This window comes from Acipenser ruthenus, chromosome 24 (assembly GCF_902713425.1).
Source record: "Acipenser ruthenus chromosome 24, fAciRut3.2 maternal haplotype, whole genome shotgun sequence".
NCBI lineage: Eukaryota > Metazoa > Chordata > Actinopteri > Acipenseriformes > Acipenseridae > Acipenser > Acipenser ruthenus.
Window position 1 is genome coordinate 10,119,405 of NC_081212.1, and position 17,060 is coordinate 10,136,464.

General features: G+C 42.6%; 19 non-coding genes across 19 annotated transcripts; 10 read left to right on the forward strand and 9 right to left on the reverse strand.

Annotated features, from left to right (window-relative positions):
* Positions 1–423: 423 nt before the first annotated feature.
* Positions 424–563, forward strand: LOC131700789 (U4 spliceosomal RNA). The gene has a single exon (XR_009308597.1). It is a non-coding gene; the product is annotated as a U4 spliceosomal RNA (small nuclear RNA).
* Positions 564–802: 239 nt separating this feature from the next.
* LOC131700809 (U7 small nuclear RNA) lies at positions 803–859 on the reverse strand. Its single transcript, XR_009308618.1, has one exon. It is a non-coding gene; the product is annotated as a U7 small nuclear RNA (small nuclear RNA).
* A 1,087-nt stretch (positions 860–1,946) lies between these two features.
* On the forward strand, positions 1,947–2,086 carry LOC131700730 (U4 spliceosomal RNA). Its single transcript, XR_009308538.1, has one exon. It is a non-coding gene; the product is annotated as a U4 spliceosomal RNA (small nuclear RNA).
* A 239-nt stretch (positions 2,087–2,325) lies between these two features.
* Positions 2,326–2,382, reverse strand: LOC131700810 (U7 small nuclear RNA). The gene has a single exon (XR_009308619.1). It is a non-coding gene; the product is annotated as a U7 small nuclear RNA (small nuclear RNA).
* A 555-nt stretch (positions 2,383–2,937) lies between these two features.
* trnav-aac (transfer RNA valine (anticodon AAC)) lies at positions 2,938–3,010 on the reverse strand. The gene has a single exon. It is a non-coding gene; the product is annotated as a tRNA-Val (tRNA).
* Positions 3,011–3,137: 127 nt separating this feature from the next.
* Positions 3,138–3,210, forward strand: trnav-cac (transfer RNA valine (anticodon CAC)). The gene has a single exon. It is a non-coding gene; the product is annotated as a tRNA-Val (tRNA).
* Positions 3,211–4,398: 1,188 nt separating this feature from the next.
* Positions 4,399–4,538, forward strand: LOC131700741 (U4 spliceosomal RNA). Its single transcript, XR_009308551.1, has one exon. It is a non-coding gene; the product is annotated as a U4 spliceosomal RNA (small nuclear RNA).
* A 239-nt stretch (positions 4,539–4,777) lies between these two features.
* Positions 4,778–4,834, reverse strand: LOC131700811 (U7 small nuclear RNA). The gene has a single exon (XR_009308620.1). It is a non-coding gene; the product is annotated as a U7 small nuclear RNA (small nuclear RNA).
* Positions 4,835–5,386: 552 nt separating this feature from the next.
* Positions 5,387–5,459, reverse strand: trnav-aac (transfer RNA valine (anticodon AAC)). The gene has a single exon. It is a non-coding gene; the product is annotated as a tRNA-Val (tRNA).
* Positions 5,460–5,586: 127 nt separating this feature from the next.
* On the forward strand, positions 5,587–5,659 carry trnav-cac (transfer RNA valine (anticodon CAC)). The gene has a single exon. It is a non-coding gene; the product is annotated as a tRNA-Val (tRNA).
* Positions 5,660–6,848: 1,189 nt separating this feature from the next.
* LOC131700753 (U4 spliceosomal RNA) lies at positions 6,849–6,988 on the forward strand. Its single transcript, XR_009308562.1, has one exon. It is a non-coding gene; the product is annotated as a U4 spliceosomal RNA (small nuclear RNA).
* A 239-nt stretch (positions 6,989–7,227) lies between these two features.
* LOC131700813 (U7 small nuclear RNA) lies at positions 7,228–7,284 on the reverse strand. Its single transcript, XR_009308622.1, has one exon. It is a non-coding gene; the product is annotated as a U7 small nuclear RNA (small nuclear RNA).
* A 555-nt stretch (positions 7,285–7,839) lies between these two features.
* On the reverse strand, positions 7,840–7,912 carry trnav-aac (transfer RNA valine (anticodon AAC)). Its single transcript has one exon. It is a non-coding gene; the product is annotated as a tRNA-Val (tRNA).
* A 127-nt stretch (positions 7,913–8,039) lies between these two features.
* On the forward strand, positions 8,040–8,112 carry trnav-cac (transfer RNA valine (anticodon CAC)). Its single transcript has one exon. It is a non-coding gene; the product is annotated as a tRNA-Val (tRNA).
* Positions 8,113–9,301: 1,189 nt separating this feature from the next.
* LOC131700793 (U4 spliceosomal RNA) lies at positions 9,302–9,441 on the forward strand. Its single transcript, XR_009308601.1, has one exon. It is a non-coding gene; the product is annotated as a U4 spliceosomal RNA (small nuclear RNA).
* A 239-nt stretch (positions 9,442–9,680) lies between these two features.
* On the reverse strand, positions 9,681–9,737 carry LOC131700814 (U7 small nuclear RNA). The gene has a single exon (XR_009308623.1). It is a non-coding gene; the product is annotated as a U7 small nuclear RNA (small nuclear RNA).
* Positions 9,738–10,288: 551 nt separating this feature from the next.
* Positions 10,289–10,361, reverse strand: trnav-aac (transfer RNA valine (anticodon AAC)). The gene has a single exon. It is a non-coding gene; the product is annotated as a tRNA-Val (tRNA).
* A 127-nt stretch (positions 10,362–10,488) lies between these two features.
* On the forward strand, positions 10,489–10,561 carry trnav-cac (transfer RNA valine (anticodon CAC)). The gene has a single exon. It is a non-coding gene; the product is annotated as a tRNA-Val (tRNA).
* Positions 10,562–11,740: 1,179 nt separating this feature from the next.
* On the forward strand, positions 11,741–11,813 carry trnav-cac (transfer RNA valine (anticodon CAC)). The gene has a single exon. It is a non-coding gene; the product is annotated as a tRNA-Val (tRNA).
* The last annotated feature ends 5,247 nt before the right edge of the window (positions 11,814–17,060 follow it).

Sequence of the window (17,060 nt, forward strand, 5' to 3'; positions counted from 1 at the left end):
CCAGGGTTCAACTCCCTGTATGCGAATTCATTTATTTACTTGTGGAGGTAATTGTGAGATAAAAGGATTGAAAAATGAAACCCCACATTGTAGGATGGGGAGACTTATAACTAGTGACCATTATATAAAAAAATAAATAACGTTTGCTTATGTTAGATGCAAGAGAGCGAGACAGATAGATTTGCATCTTGGTATCCCATCACTCCTATGTGCACCAAAGCAATGACGGTCTACACTTCAGTTCATATATAATCGGAATAAAAAAGTGGACTCTGTTGCATTGTGAGGCTGCAGTGTCGATAACATAAACCTCTACGTTTGAGGGATCATTTAACTGTACTGTATTATATCGCAGTAACTTGCCCACCGGCAAGTCAAATGTCTTTGCTGTAGGGGGTAGCATTTAGTTATCCCAAGTTCTGTAGCTTTGCGCAGTGGCAGTATCATAGCCCATGAGGTTTGTGCGAGGCGTGATTATTGCTAGTTGAAAACTTTAACCAATACCCCGCCGTGGTGACTTGAAATATAGTCGCCGCTGGCAATTTTTGACAGTCTCACAGAGTCTGCTATCATGTAGTTGAAAGAACAGAACAAATGTTGACGCTTTGACATTCTGGGTTTGGTTTTGTATTCTACTGATTGGGCACAACATTTGAGTTGATATTTTTACTCTTTATAACATACAAGTGTATTTACAAGGTTAGGGGCCGTTTCTCCTGTTGTGTCAATTATATTACTATGCAGCTGGCAGGCATTCGGAACGCGCACGCTAACAACGCGTCATCTTTCATTTTACAAAACACGGGGCATTCGACACGGAGAAAACCTTCTAGACAAATACTAAAAGAGCTAAACATCAATTTGCCTCCCCAGCCATGTTAATAGATATCTGGCTTTTTTGCAGTAGCATTAAAGTTGTGGTGACACACGAAAAAGAAACATGGAAATCTGTTTTGGGGTTGGGGAGTTAACCTACCAAACAATTTACGCACATGAATATATCATGAAAACAGCCATGCATGGAGGTCATGGGAACTCTCCGTTCTATTGCTTTCCTTTCTCCCAGATATATCATGCACATTATGTAACTTCTCTTCAAAGGCAATTTTAGTATTCAGACTGTAGTTGCAATAATAATACAATATCTTTTGACTAGAGTTCATCTTTTAAAAACAACTACTTTGCCAACAGAAGAAAAAAAGGCTAACAGAAAACGGTTTCGCTCCGTCGACCTCTGGGTTATAAGGCTCAGCACGCTTCCGCTGCGCCACTCTGATACAGCTGCTTCTGGAATGAAACACCCATTAATAAAATAAAATAAACTGCATACACTGCATTAAACAAATCATTTGGAGCGGTCTAAAATGAGCAATCCAGGTTCGATTCATTGTTTTGCCCTTTCGATGGCAGCAGTGTAAAAAAATGACCTGCACATTTCTCTGCTGGCTTCGGGTAGCAAACAAGAAGCAGCGATTTCCCATATGATCTAGTGGTTACGATTCCCGTTTTTTCACCCAGGTGACCAGGGTTCAACTCCCTGTATGCGAATTCATTTATTTACTTGTGGAGGTAATTGTCAGATAAAAGGATTGAAAAATGAAACCCCACATTGTAGGATGGGGAGACTTATAACTAGTGACCATTATATAAAAAAAATAAATAACGTTTGCTTATGTTAGATGCAAGAGAGCGAGACAGATAGATTTGCATCTTGGTATCCCATCACTCCTATGTGCACCAAAGCAATGACGGTCTACACTTCAGTTCATATATAATCGGAATAAAAAAGTGGACTCTGTTGCATTGTGAGGCTGCAGTGTCGATAACATAAACCTCTACGTTTGAGGGATCATTTAACTGTACTGTATTATATAGCAGTAACTTGCCCACCGGCAAGTCAAATGTCTTTGCTGTAGGGGGTAGCATTTAGTTATCCCAAGTTCTGTAGCTTTGCGCAGTGGCAGTATCATAGCCCATGAGGTTTGTCCGAGGCGTGATTATTGCTAGTTGAAAACTTTAACCAATACCCCGCCGTGGTGACTTGAAATATAGTCGCCGCTGGCAATTTTTGACAGTCTCACAGAGTCTGCTATCATGTAGTTGAAAGAACAGAACAAATGTTGACGCTTTGACATTCTGGGTTTGGTTTTGTATTCTACTGATTGGGCACAACATTTGAGTTGATCTTTTTACTCTTTATAACATACAAGTGTATTTACAAGGTTAGGGGCCGTTTCTCCTGTTGTGTCAATTATATTACTATGCAGCTGGCAGGCATTCGGAACGCGCACGCTAACAACGCGTCATCTTTCATTTTACAAAACACGGGGCATTCGACACGGAGAAAACCTTCTAGACAAATACTAAAAGAGCTAAACATCAATTTGCCTCCCCAGCCATGTTAGTAGATATCTGGCTTTTTTGCAGTAGCATTAAAGTTGTGGTGACACACGAAAAAGAAACATGGAAATCTGTTTTGGGGTTGGGGAGTTAACCTACCAAACAATTTACGCACATGAATATATCATGAAAACAGCCATGCATGGAGGTCATGGGAACTCTCCGTTCTATTGCTTTCCTTTCTCCCAGATATATCATGCACATTATGTAACTTCTCTTCAAAGGCAATTTTAGTATTCAGACTGTAGTTGCAAAAATAATACAATATCTTTTGACTAGAGTTCATCTTTTAAAAACAACTACTTTGCCAACAGAAGAAAAAAAAGGCTAACAGAAGACGGTTTCGCTCCGTCGACCTCTGGGTTATAAGGCTCAGCACGCTTCCGCTGCGCCACTCTGATACAGCTGCTTCTCGAATGAAACACCCATTAATAAAATAAAATAAATCAATCAATTCTCAGTGCAACTTTTTGACGCAGTCTGCTGCTGGACTCACAGAGAGCGGAGAAGACCGCAACAAAAAAACGAACAAGCACATGTTTCCACCCGGTTTCGAACCGGGGACCTTTCGCGTGTTAGGCGAACGTGATAACCACTACACTATGGAAACTTTCACATGTACATTGTTACATTCAGCTGGGCTTTAAGTGAAGACTGCCTTGCACTGCAGGATCCAAAATGGGTAATCGGCACTGTATGCTTAGAGCGCAACACACGGATCGTTTGTTAAGCAACATGTTTCCATAGTGTAGTGGTTATCACGTTCGCCTCACACGCGAAAGGTCCCCGGTTCGAAACCGGGTGGAAACACAGCACGGCATATTTTTTTCACTGTATGTATTTATTCTCCCCAGGTAAACAGCCACCCAGACCAGAACGATGTATTTGTAGTGTGCATGGTGCATTGTCAATGCAAGTCTGACTGTATATTAAACGGAGTGAGAATGCACTCTGCAACGTTTTGGCTTCGACTGCTGCTTGACTCACAGAAACGACAATGTTGATACTCTGACTCTTCTTCTTAAAATGCATGTTAAAATGCGGAATGTTTTCAAATTCCATGAATTCGCAGGTCTGTACAGAACAAGACGACTATCTGGTCTCACAAAATGTTGCTGGTTCTCGTAGAACAAAGAAGAGTTTGATCAACTATGTCATTCATGCCGACAAAGCTCAGGAGGGCGATCGTTAGGTTGAATATCTAAATTTCCCGGGTTATATCCCGAGTTTCGACAGATGTCAGTTTATTCATATACCTACAGAATCACAGGTACAAATATTGCAGTTAAAGTTTATGCTTTTCAAATCCGTGCACGAAAGGGGGTGCCCAAATCAGAATGAAAGTCACGGGGGGAGTAATCAAAACATCGCAAAAGAAAAATACACTGCATTAAACAAATCATTTGGAGCGGTCTAAAATGAGCAATCCAGGTTCGATTCATTGTTTTGCCCTTTCGATGGCAGCAGTGTAAAAAAATGACCTGCACATTTCTCTGCTGGCTTCGGGTAGCAAACAAGAAGCAGTGATTTCCCATATGATCTAGTGGTTACGCTTCCCGTTTTTTCACCCAGGTGACCAGGGTTCAACTCCCTGTATGCGAATTCATTTATTTACTTGTGGAGGTAATTGTCAGATAAAAGGATTGAAAAATGAAACCCCACATTGTAGGATGGGGAGACTTATAACTAGTGACCATTATATAAAAAAAAAATAACGTTTGCTTATGTTAGATGCAAGAGAGCGAGACAGATAGATTTGCATCTTGGTATCCCATCACTCCTATGTGCACCAAAGCAATGACGGTCTACACTTCAGTTCATATATAATCGGAATAAAAAAGTGGACTCTGTTGCATTGTGAGGCTGCAGTGTCGATAACATAAACCTCTACGTTTGAGGGATCATTTAACTGTACTGTATTATATCGCAGTAACTTGCCCACCGGCAAGTCAAATGTCTTTGCTGTAGGGGGTAGCATTTAGTTATCCCAAGTTCTGTAGCTTTGCGCAGTGGCAGTATCATAGCCCATGAGGTTTGTCCGAGGCGTGATTATTGCTAGTTGAAAACTTTAACCAATACCCCGCCGTGGTGACTTGAAATATAGTCGCCGCTGGCAATTTTTGACAGTCTCACAGAGTCTGCTATCATGTAGTTGAAAGAACAGAACAAATGTTGACGCTTTGACATTCTGGGTTTGGTTTTGTATTCTACTGATTGGGCACAACATTTGAGTTGATCTTTTTACTCTTTATAACATACAAGTGTATTTACAAGGTTAGGGGCCGTTTCTCCTGTTGTGTCAATTATATTACTATGCAGCTGGCAGGCATTCGGAACGCGCACGCTAACAACGCGTCATCTTTCATTTTACAAAACACGGGGCATTCGACACGGAGAAAACCTTCTAGACAAATACTAAAAGAGCTAAACATCAATTTGCCTCCCCAGCCATGTTAATAGATATCTGGCTTTTTTGCAGTAGCATTAAAGTTGTGGTGACACACGAAAAAGAAACATGGAAATCTGTTTTGGGGTTGGGGAGTTAACCTACCAAACAATTTACGCACATGAATATATCATGAAAACAGCCATGCATGGAGGTCATGGGAACTCTCCGTTCTATTGCTTTCCTTTCTCCCAGATATATCATGCACATTATGTAACTTCTCTTCAAAGGCAATTTTAGTATTCAGACTGTAGTTGCAAAAATAATACAATATCTTTTGACTAGAGTTCATCTTTTAAAAACAACTACTTTGCCAACAGAAGAAAAAAAAGGCTAACAGAAGACGGTTTCGCTCCGTCGACCTCTGGGTTATAAGGCTCAGCACGCTTCCGCTGCGCCACTCTGATACAGCTGCTTCTGGAATGAAACACCCATTAATAAAATAAAATAAATCAATCAATTCTCAGTGCAACTTTTTGACGCAGTCAGCTGCTGGACTCACAGAGAGCGGAGACCGCAACAAAAAAACGAACAAGCACATGTTTCCACCCGGTTTCGAACCGGGGACCTTTCGCGTGTTAGGCGAACGTGATAACCACTACACTATGGAAACTTTCACATGTACATTGTTACATTCAGCTGGGCTTTAAGTGAAGACTTCCTTGCACTGCAGGATCCAAAATGGGTAATCGGCACTGTATGCTTAGAGCGCAACACACGGATCGTTTGTTAAGCAACATGTTTCCATAGTGTAGTGGTTATCACGTTCGCCTCACACGCGAAAGGTCCCCGGTTCGAAACCGGGTGGAAACACAGCACGGCATATTTTTTTCACTGTATGTATTTATTCTCCCCAGGTAAACAGCCACCCAACCAGAACGATGTATTTGTAGTGTGCATGGTGCATTGTCAATGCAAGTCTGACTGTATATTAAACGGAGTGAGAATGCACTCTGCAACGTTTTGGCTTCGACTGCTGCTTGACTCACAGAAACGACAATGTTGATACTCTGACTCTTCTTCTTAAAATGCATGTTAAAATGCGGAATGTTTTCAAATTCCATGAATTCGCAGGTCTGTACAGAACAAGACGACTATCTGGTCTCACAAAATGTTGCTGGTTCTCGTAGAACAAAGAAGAGTTTGATCAACTATGTCATTCATGCCGACAAAGCTCAGGAGGGCGATCGTTAGGTTGAATATCTAAATTTCCCGGGTTATATCCCGAGTTTCGACAGATGTCAGTTTATTCATATACCTACAGAATCACAGGTACAAATATTGCAGTTAAAGTTTATGCTTTTCAAATCCGTGCACGAAAGGGGGTGCCCAAATCAGAATAAAAGTCACGAGGGGAGTAATCAAAACATCGCAAAAGAAAAATACACTGCATTAAACAAATCATTTGGAGCGGTCTAAAATGAGCAATCCAGGTTCGATTCATTGTTTTGCCCTTTCGATGGCAGCAGTGTAAAAAAATGACCTGCACATTTCTCTGCTGGCTTCGGGTAGCAAACAAGAAGCAGCGATTTCCCATATGATCTAGTGGTTACGATTCCCGTTTTTTCACCCAGGTGACCAGGGTTCAACTCCCTGTATGCGAATTCATTTATTTACTTGTGGAGGTAATTGTCAGATAAAAGGATTGAAAAATGAAACCCCACATTGTAGGATGGGGAGACTTATAACTAGTGACCATTATATAAAAAAAATAAATAACGTTTGCTTATGTTAGATGCAAGAGAGCGAGACAGATAGATTTGCATCTTGGTATCCCATCACTCCTATGTGCACCAAAGCAATGACGGTCTACACTTCAGTTCATATATAATCGGAATAAAAAAGTGGACTCTGTTGCATTGTGAGGCTGCAGTGTCGATAACATAAACCTCTACGTTTGAGGGATCATTTAACTGTACTGTATTATATCGCAGTAACTTGCCCACCGGCAAGTCAAATGTCTTTGCTGTAGGGGGTAGCATTTAGTTATCCCAAGTTCTGTAGCTTTGCGCAGTGGCAGTATCATAGCCCATGAGGTTTGTCCGAGGCGTGATTATTGCTAGTTGAAAACTTTAACCAATACCCCGCCGTGGTGACTTGAAATATAGTCGCCGCTGGCAATTTTTGACAGTCTCACAGAGTCTGCTATCATGTAGTTGAAAGAACAGAACAAATGTTGACGCTTTGACATTCTGGGTTTGGTTTTGTATTCTACTGATTGGGCACAACATTTGAGTTGATCTTTTTACTCTTTATAACATACAAGTGTATTTACAAGGTTAGGGGCCGTTTCTCCTGTTGTGTCAATTATATTACTATGCAGCTGGCAGGCATTCGGAACGCGCACGCTAACAACGCGTCATCTTTCATTTTACAAAACACGGGGCATTCGACACGGAGAAAACCTTCTAGACAAATACTAAAAGAGCTAAACATCAATTTGCCTCCCCAGCCATGTTAGTAGATATCTGGCTTTTTTGCAGTAGCATTAAAGTTGTGGTGACACACGAAAAAGAAACATGGAAATCTGTTTTGGGGTTGGGGAGTTAACCTACCAAACAATTTACGCACATGAATATATCATGAAAACAGCCATGCATGGAGGTCATGGGAACTCTCCGTTCTATTGCTTTCCTTTCTCCCAGATATATCATGCACATTATGTAACTTCTCTTCAAAGGCAATTTTAGTATTCAGACTGTAGTTGCAAAAATAATACAATATCTTTTGACTAGAGTTCATCTTTTAAAAACAACTACTTTGCCAACAGAAGAAAAAAAAGGCTAACAGAAGACGGTTTCGCTCCGTCGACCTCTGGGTTATAAGGCTCAGCACGCTTCCGCTGCGCCACTCTGATACAGCTGCTTCTCGAATGAAACACCCATTAATAAAATAAAATAAATCAATCAATTCTCAGTGCAACTTTTTGACGCAGTCTGCTGCTGGACTCACAGAGAGCGGAGAAGACCGCAACAAAAAAACGAACAAGCACATGTTTCCACCCGGTTTCGAACCGGGGACCTTTCGCGTGTTAGGCGAACGTGATAACCACTACACTATGGAAACTTTCACATGTACATTGTTACATTCAGCTGGGCTTTAAGTGAAGACTGCCTTGCACTGCAGGATCCAAAATGGGTAATCGGCACTGTATGCTTAGAGCGCAACACACGGATCGTTTGTTAAGCAACATGTTTCCATAGTGTAGTGGTTATCACGTTCGCCTCACACGCGAAAGGTCCCCGGTTCGAAACCGGGTGGAAACACAGCACGGCATATTTTTTTCACTGTATGTATTTATTCTCCCCAGGTAAACAGCCACCCAGACCAGAACGATGTATTTGTAGTGTGCATGGTGCATTGTCAATGCAAGTCTGACTGTATATTAAACGGAGTGAGAATGCACTCTGCAACGTTTTGGCTTCGACTGCTGCTTGACTCACAGAAACGACAATGTTGATACTCTGACTCTTCTTCTTAAAATGCATGTTAAAATGCGGAATGTTTTCAAATTCCATGAATTCGCAGGTCTGTACAGAACAAGACGACTATCTGGTCTCACAAAATGTTGCTGGTTCTCGTAGAACAAAGAAGAGTTTGATCAACTATGTCATTCATGCCGACAAAGCTCAGGAGGGCGATCGTTAGGTTGAATATCTAAATTTCCCGGGTTATATCCCGAGTTTCGACAGATGTCAGTTTATTCATATACCTACAGAATCACAGGTACAAATATTGCAGTTAAAGTTTATGCTTTTCAAATCCGTGCACGAAAGGGGGTGCCCAAATCAGAATGAAAGTCACGGGGGGAGTAATCAAAACATCGCAAAAGAAAAATACACTGCATTAAACAAATCATTTGGAGCGGTCTAAAATGAGCAATCCAGGTTCGATTCATTGTTTTGCCCTTTCGATGGCAGCAGTGTAAAAAAATGACCTGCACATTTCTCTGCTGGCTTCGGGTAGCAAACAAGAAGCAGCGATTTCCCATATGATCTAGTGGTTACGATTCCCGTTTTTTCACCCAGGTGACCAGGGTTCAACTCCCTGTATGCGAATTCATTTATTTACTTGTGGAGGTAATTGTCAGATAAAAGGATTGAAAAATGAAACCCCACATTGTAGGATGGGGAGACTTATAACTAGTGACCATTATATAAAAAAATAAATAACGTTTGCTTATGTTAGATGCAAGAGAGCGAGACAGATAGATTTGCATCTTGGTATCCCATCACTCCTATGTGCACCAAAGCAATGACGGTCTACACTTCAGTTCATATATAATCGGAATAAAAAAGTGGACTCTGTTGCATTGTGAGGCTGCAGTGTCGATAACATAAACCTCTACGTTTGAGGGATCATTTAACTGTACTGTATTATATCGCAGTAACTTGCCCACCGGCAAGTCAAATGTCTTTGCTGTAGGGGGTAGCATTTAGTTATCCCAAGTTCTGTAGCTTTGCGCAGTGGCAGTATCATAGCCCATGAGGTTTGTGCGAGGCGTGATTATTGCTAGTTGAAAACTTTAACCAATACCCCGCCGTGGTGATTTGAAATATAGTCGCCGCTGGCAATTTTTGACAGTCTCACAGAGTCTGCTATCATGTAGTTGAAAGAACAGAACAAATGTTGACGCTTTGACATTCTGGGTTTGGTTTTGTATTCTACTGATTGGGCACAACATTTGAGTTGATCTTTTTACTCTTTATAACATACAAGTGTATTTACAAGGTTAGGGGCCGTTTCTCCTGTTGTGTCAATTATATTACTATGCAGCTGGCAGGCATTCGGAACGCGCACGCTAACAACGCGTCATCTTTCATTTTACAAAACACGGGGCATTCGACACGGAGAAAACCTTCTAGACAAATACTAAAAGAGCTAAACATCAATTTGCCTCCCCAGCCATGTTAATAGATATCTGGCTTTTTTGCAGTAGCATTAAAGTTGTGGTGACACACGAAAAAGAAACATGGAAATCTGTTTTGGGGTTGGGGAGTTAACCTACCAAACAATTTACGCACATGAATATATCATGAAAACAGCCATGCATGGAGGTCATGGGAACTCTCCGTTCTATTGCTTTCCTTTCTCCCAGATATATCATGCACATTATGTAACTTCTCTTCAAAGGCAATTTTAGTATTCAGACTGTAGTTGCAAAAATAATACAATATCTTTTGACTAGAGTTCATCTTTTAAAAACAACTACTTTGCCAACAGAAGAAAAAAAGGCTAACAGAAGACGGTTTCGCTCCGTCGACCTCTGGGTTATAAGGCTCAGCACGCTTCCGCTGCGCCACTCTGATACAGCTGCTTCTCGAATGAAACACCCATTAATAAAATAAAATAAATCAATCAATTCTCAGTGCAACTTTTTGACACAGTCAGCTGCTGGACTCACAGAGAGCGGAGACCGCAACAAAAAAACGAACAAGCACATGTTTCCACCCGGTTTCGAACCGGGGACCTTTCGCGTGTTAGGCGAACGTGATAACCACTACACTATGGAAACTTTCACATGTACATTGTTACATTCAGCTGGGCTTTAAGTGAAGACTGCCTTGCACTGCAGGATCCAAAATGGGTAATCGGCACTGTATGCTTAGAGCGCAACACACGGATCGTTTATTAAGCAACATGTTTCCATAGTGTAGTGGTTATCACTTTCGCCTCACACGCGAACGGTCCCCGGTTCGAAACCGGGTGGAAACACAGCACGGCATATTTTTTTCACTGTATGTATTTATTCTCCCCAGGTAAACAGCCACCCAGACCAGAACGATGTATTTGTAGTGTGCATGGTGCATTGTCAATGCAAGTCTGACTGTATATTAAACGGAGTGAGAATGCACTCTGCAACGTTTTGGCTTCGACTGCTGCTTGACTCACAGAAACGACAATGTTGATACTCTGACTCTTCTTCTTAAAATGCATGTTAAAATGCGGAATGTTTTCAAATTCCATGAATTCGCAGGTCTGTACAGAACAAGACGACTATCTGGTCTCACAAAATGTTGCTGGTTCTCGTAGAACAAAGAAGAGTTTGATCAACTATGTCATTCATGCCGACAAAGCTCAGGAGGGCGATCGTTAGGTTGAATATCTAAATTTCCCGGGTTATATCCCGAGTTTCGACAGATGTCAGTTTATTCATATACCTACAGAATCACAGGTACAAATATTGCAGTTAAAGTTTATGCTTTTCAAATCCGTGCACGAAAGGGGGTGCCCAAATCAGAATGAAAGTCACGGGGGGAGTAATCAAAACATCGCAAAAGAAAAATACACTGCATTAAACAAATCATTTGGAGCGGTCTAAAATGAGCAATCCAGGTTCGATTCATTGTTTTGCCCTTTCGATGGCAGCAGTGTAAAAAAATGACCTGCACATTTCTCTGCTGGCTTCGGGTAGCAAACAAGAAGCAGTGATTTCCCATATGATCTAGTGGTTACGCTTCCCGTTTTTTCACCCAGGTGACCAGGGTTCAACTCCCTGTATGCGAATTCATTTATTTACTTGTGGAGGTAATTGTCAGATAAAAGGATTGAAAAATGAAACCCCACATTGTAGGATGGGGAGACTTATAACTAGTGACCATTATATAAAAAAAAAATAACGTTTGCTTATGTTAGATGCAAGAGAGCGAGACAGATAGATTTGCATCTTGGTATCCCATCACTCCTATGTGCACCAAAGCAATGACGGTCTACACTTCAGTTCATATATAATCGGAATAAAAAAGTGGACTCTGTTGCATTGTGAGGCTGCAGTGTCGATAACATAAACCTCTACGTTTGAGGGATCATTTAACTGTACTGTATTATATCCAAAATGGGTAATCGGCACTGTATGATTAGAGCGCAACACACGGATCGTTTGTTAAGCAACATGTTTCCATAGTGTAGTGGTTATCACGTTCGCCTCACACGCGAAAGGTCCCCGGTTCGAAACCGGGTGGAAACACAGCACGGCATCTTTTTTTCACTGTATGTATTTATTCTCCCCAGGTAAACAGCCACCCAGACCAGAACGATGTATTTGTAGTGTGCATGGTGCATTGTCAATGCAAGTCTGACTGTATATTAAACGGAGTGAGAATGCACTCTGCAACGTTTTGGCTTCGACTGCTGCTTGACTCACAGAAACGACAATGTTGATACTCTGACTCTTCTTCTTAAAATGCATGTTAAAATGCGGAATGTTTTCAAATTCCATGAATTCGCAGGTCTGTACAGAACAAGACGACTATCTGGTCTCACAAAATGTTGCTGGTTCTCGTAGAACAAAGAAGAGTTTGATCAACTATGTCATTCATGCCGACAAAGCTCAGGAGGGCGATCGTTAGGTTGAATATCTAAATTTCCCGGGTTATATCCCGAGTTTCGACAGATGTCAGTTTATTCATATACCTACAGAATCACAGGTACAAATATTGCAGTTAAAGTTTATGCTTTTCAAATCCGTGCACGAAAGGGGGTGCCCAAATCAGAATGAAAGTCACGGGGGGAGTAATCAAAACATCGCAAAAGAAAAATACACTGCATTAAACAAATCATTTGGAGCGGTCTAAAATGAGCAATCCAGGTTCGATTCATTGTTTTGCCCTTTCGATGGCAGCAGTGTAAAAAAATGACCTGCACATTTCTCTGCCCAGGCCAGCGTGAGCACCTTCTTGTACAGAAAAAATAAAGGAACACTTAATTAGAATAAGTGTACGCGTGCCGTTTCTCTGAGTCAATAATTAGAAAGTTATTGAGTTTATCACATTTGGCGACGAGGAGTAAAAAAAAATAATAAAAAAAAAATAATATAAAAAAAAAACAAAAAAACAAAAAAACACCTAGAAGCAGGCTACACTTCGGACGGCAATGGCGACTTTTGGAAGCATTGGAGAGTTTGATGAGAGCACTGACTGGACGGCTTGGACACTACTTCGCAGCAAATGATATTACTGATGGAGGTAAACAGCGCTCTATATTTCTAAGTGTCTGCTGTCCGAAAACGTACAGTCTCATCAGGAATCTGGTATCGCCATTGAAACCTACTGATAAGAGTTTTGCTGAACTGTGCTTAATTGTTAAACAGCATAAAAACCCTAAACCGTCAGAGATTGTGCAGACTTTTAAATTTCACAATAGGTTTCGGCAACCAGGGGAATCTGTGCCAACTTATGTAGCCGAATTGAGACGGTTGTCTGAACATTGTGTTTTCGGGGCGATGCTGGATAGGATGCTGCGTGACAGGTTGGTATGCGGCTTGCAAGATGACCGCATTCAGCTCCGTTTGTTATCGGAAACCGCGTTGGATTTTAAGAAGGCTGTGGAGATTGCTCAAGCCATGGAGGCTGCTGCGCAACAAGCTCACGATCTTAAACCGACCGCCTCAACACCACCTGTGATTCACAAGGCGATCGCAGTTGGTTCTCCTGCGATAGACTGCAGACAGGGTGAAGGGAAAAATATGTGTTACCGCTGTGGACAGCCACATGCTGCAAGAGACTGTAGATTCAAGGACGCTGTTTGCCATAACTACAATAAGAAGGGTCACATTGCAAAAGTGTGTCGCAGTAAAAATCAGCCATGCCAACAAAGAGGGGGCTGGCAACCCAAGATGCCTAAAGCTACGCATAGCTTAGAAGGGGAGGTAGATGAAGACGAACCTGAGGTTGTTTACAGTATGCACCAAGCAAAAACAGAGAAAGTAGAGCCTATTTATGTGACTGTGAAGGCGCAAGGGGAAGAATTGCAAATGGAAGTTGATACAGGGGCGTCATTCACAGTTATCAGTGAGAGCACGTACAGAGGCACGTGGCATGGCAAACAGTTACCCCCACTCAGTAAGTCTGCCATCAAGCTGCACACGTATACAGGAGAAGAAATTAAAGTCATAGGCATCATTGCAGTGGAAGTGCAGTATAACCAGCAATCATGCATGCTACCAATACTGATAGTGTTTGGTAATGGACCTAGTTTGCTAGGACGGAACTGGCTGAAGAAGCTCAAGCTGGATTGGTCTAACTTGTATCATATGGGAACTACTAGTGTGCAAGACATTTTAAACAGATATGCAGTTGTGTTTCGGGATGAACTGGGAACTTTGAGAGGAACTAAGGCTGTCATTGAAGTGGACGGAAACGTTAAGCCCAGATTCTTCAAAGCCCGTACAGTACCGTATGCATTAAAAGAAAAAGTCAGTGCTGAACTGCAGAGATTGCAAAAGGCAGGCATCATTGAACCTGTTCAGTTTTCGAAGTGGGCTGCTCCTATTGTGCCAATTATGAAGCCAGATGGGTCAATACGTATTTGTGGCGATTATAAACTGACAGTGAACCAGGCCTCCAGACTGGATGCTTATCCAATTCCGCGAGTGGAAGATTTATTCTCCAACATTACAGGGGGGCAAGCCTTTACAAAGCTGGACCTGAGCCATGCCTACCAGCAGCTGCTCCTGGAGGACAGTTCTAAGGAAGTTTTGACCATCAACACGCACAAGGGGTTGTTCCGCTACACCAGGTTGCCTTTTGGGGTGTCATCAGCTCCAGGTATTTTCCAACGCACCCTGGAAAGCCTGCTAGCAGGTTTGCCCCACGTTCTCGTGTATCTGGATGACATCCTCATAACAGGTCCTGACCCGTCAAAACACATGCAAGTTTTGGAAGAAGTTTTGAAGCGGCTTGCTGATGCAGGATTGAGACTAAAAAAACAAAAGTGCATTTTCCTAGTGCCAGAGGTGCAGTATTTAGGTCACAAGATTGACGCAGAGGGCATACACCCAGCAGAGGAGAAGGTCCGGGCAATAGTGGAAGCTCCGACGCCCAAGAATACCACAGAGTTGAAGTCATTTTTAGGGATGGTAAACTATTACCATCGTTTTCTGCCAAATTTATCAACGCTGTTGTCACCATTGCATCATCTACTACAGAAGAAGGTGCCATGGTGTTGGAAACCACAGCAGGAGAAAGCTTTCCAGTCAGCAAAGAAGCTTTTGCTAACATCACAATTGTTAGTACATTTCGACTCCAAGAAACCATTGCTCCTGGCATGCGATGCATCACCCTATGGAGTGGGAGCAGTGTTATCGCACACCCTGCCTGATGGAAGTGAAAGACCAATAAGTTTTGCGTCCCGCACTTTGGCTCCAGCTGAAAAAAACTATTCTCAGCTGGATAAAGAAGCCCTCGCCATTGTGTTTGGGGTAAAAAAGTTCCATCAGTACCTGTATGGACACCATTTCACTATTTGCTCGGACCACAAGCCCTTGATGAGCCTTTTCAGCGAGAGCAAGTTGATTCCACCGATGGCTTCAGGGAGAATTCAACGGTGGCCGTTATTGCTTGCTGGTTATGAGTATGAGATACGCTACAAGAGTGGAGAGACACACAGTAATGCTGATGGACTGAGTCGTTTGCCACTGAAGGATACACCCTCACATGTGCAAACACCAGGGGATGTGGTTTTGTTACTGGAAAACCTCTCCACTTTCCCTGTCAACCTAGGGCAAATACAGTCAGGAACCAGAAGAGACCCTATATTGTCGCGAGTCCTGACATACGTGAGAAGTGGATGGCCAGCAGAAGCCGAGATGGAAGATCTGAGGCCGTATTTTAGAAGGAAGGAGGAGTTAAGTATCCAAGACAATTGTTTACTTTGGGGAAACAGAGTCATTGTACCTCCGCAAAGCCAGGAGAAAGTTATTGCTGAACTTCATGAAGCACACCCGGGCATATCTCGCATGAAGAGCCTAGCAAGAAGTATGGTGTGGTGGCCTTGCATGGACCAAGCCTTGGAGAAAAAGGTTAGAGAATGTACCATTTGCCAGAGCACACGCCATGCACCGCCACCGGCACCGCTACACCCGTGGGAGTGGCCTGACAGACCGTGGGCCCGTCTGCATGTGGATTATGCAGGTCCATTTATGGGGAAGATGTTCTTGATCCTTATTGATGCCCACTCCAAGTGGATAGATGTTCATGTTATGTCTTCTGCTACTTCTCAAGCTACCATAAGTCAACTGCGGGTTACATTTGCAACGCATGGGCTGCCCGAGATGCTAGTGACAGATAATGGAACAGCATTTACTAGCGAAGAGTTCCAGCAGTTTTGTAAGAAAAATAGCATTAAGCATGTCAGAACATCACCTTACCACCCTGCATTCAATGGGCTAGCCGAAAGAGCCGTGCAGACGGTAAAGGAGGGGTTAAAGAAAATGAGGACTGGCACAATTGAAACCAAGTTGGCCAGGTTTTTGTTCCATTACAGAATCACACCTCAAACCACAACTGGGTCATCGCCGGCAGAATTACTGATGGGACGTAGACCACGATCGTGTTTTGATGTGCTGAGACCAGCAGTGGGAGGGAGAGTGAGAGCTGCGCAAGCTAAGCAGAAGTTTCAACATGATCAACACGCCAAAGTTCGCTTATTGAATGTAGGAGATACTGTTTATGTTCGAATGTTTGGAGTGGAGGATAAGTGGACACAAGGAACCATACTGGAGAAAGTGGGTCCAGTGTCATTCCAAGTGGAACTGACAGATGGGAGAGTGATTCGCCGTCATCAAGACCACCTAAGGAAATATCAGGCAGCGACCGTTCCACAATCTGAAAGACCAGAGGATGTCCAAGTTCCTTTGGGAGATGACTACAGCCCTAACCCAGTGCAGTTAGAGTTTTCAACAGAGGGGGTTCCAGTAGACCCAGAGCCAGCAGTAGATCCAGGGCCAGAACCAACATTAGCCCCGGCACCAGAGTTGCGCCGTTCACAAAGAGCGCGTAGAGCTCCACAGAAACTGGACTGTTAGTTTAGTTGTTCCTAGCTACGTAAGTGTTGAAATTGAATGTAAGATAAAAACAAGACCAGTTTTAATCTGAGGTGGAGGGATGTGGAATATTGATAGTTAGTCCCCTGGGTTTTAGTTACGTTTTATTCCAGTTGAGTTATTGTAACATGATCCCTGGTACAGCTCCAATAGCTGAAGGGGTCATGGGTCATGGGGAGCCATGTCCTGCACAGATTCTAGTTCCAGCCCAGGCTAGCGTGAGCACCTTCTTGTACAGAAAAAATAAAGGAACACTTAATTAGAATAAGTGTACGCGTGCCGTTTCTCTGAGTCAATAATTAGAAAGTTATTGAGTTTATCACATTATCCCATCACTCCTATGTGCACCAAAGCAATGACGGTCTACACTTCAGTTCATATATAATCGGAATA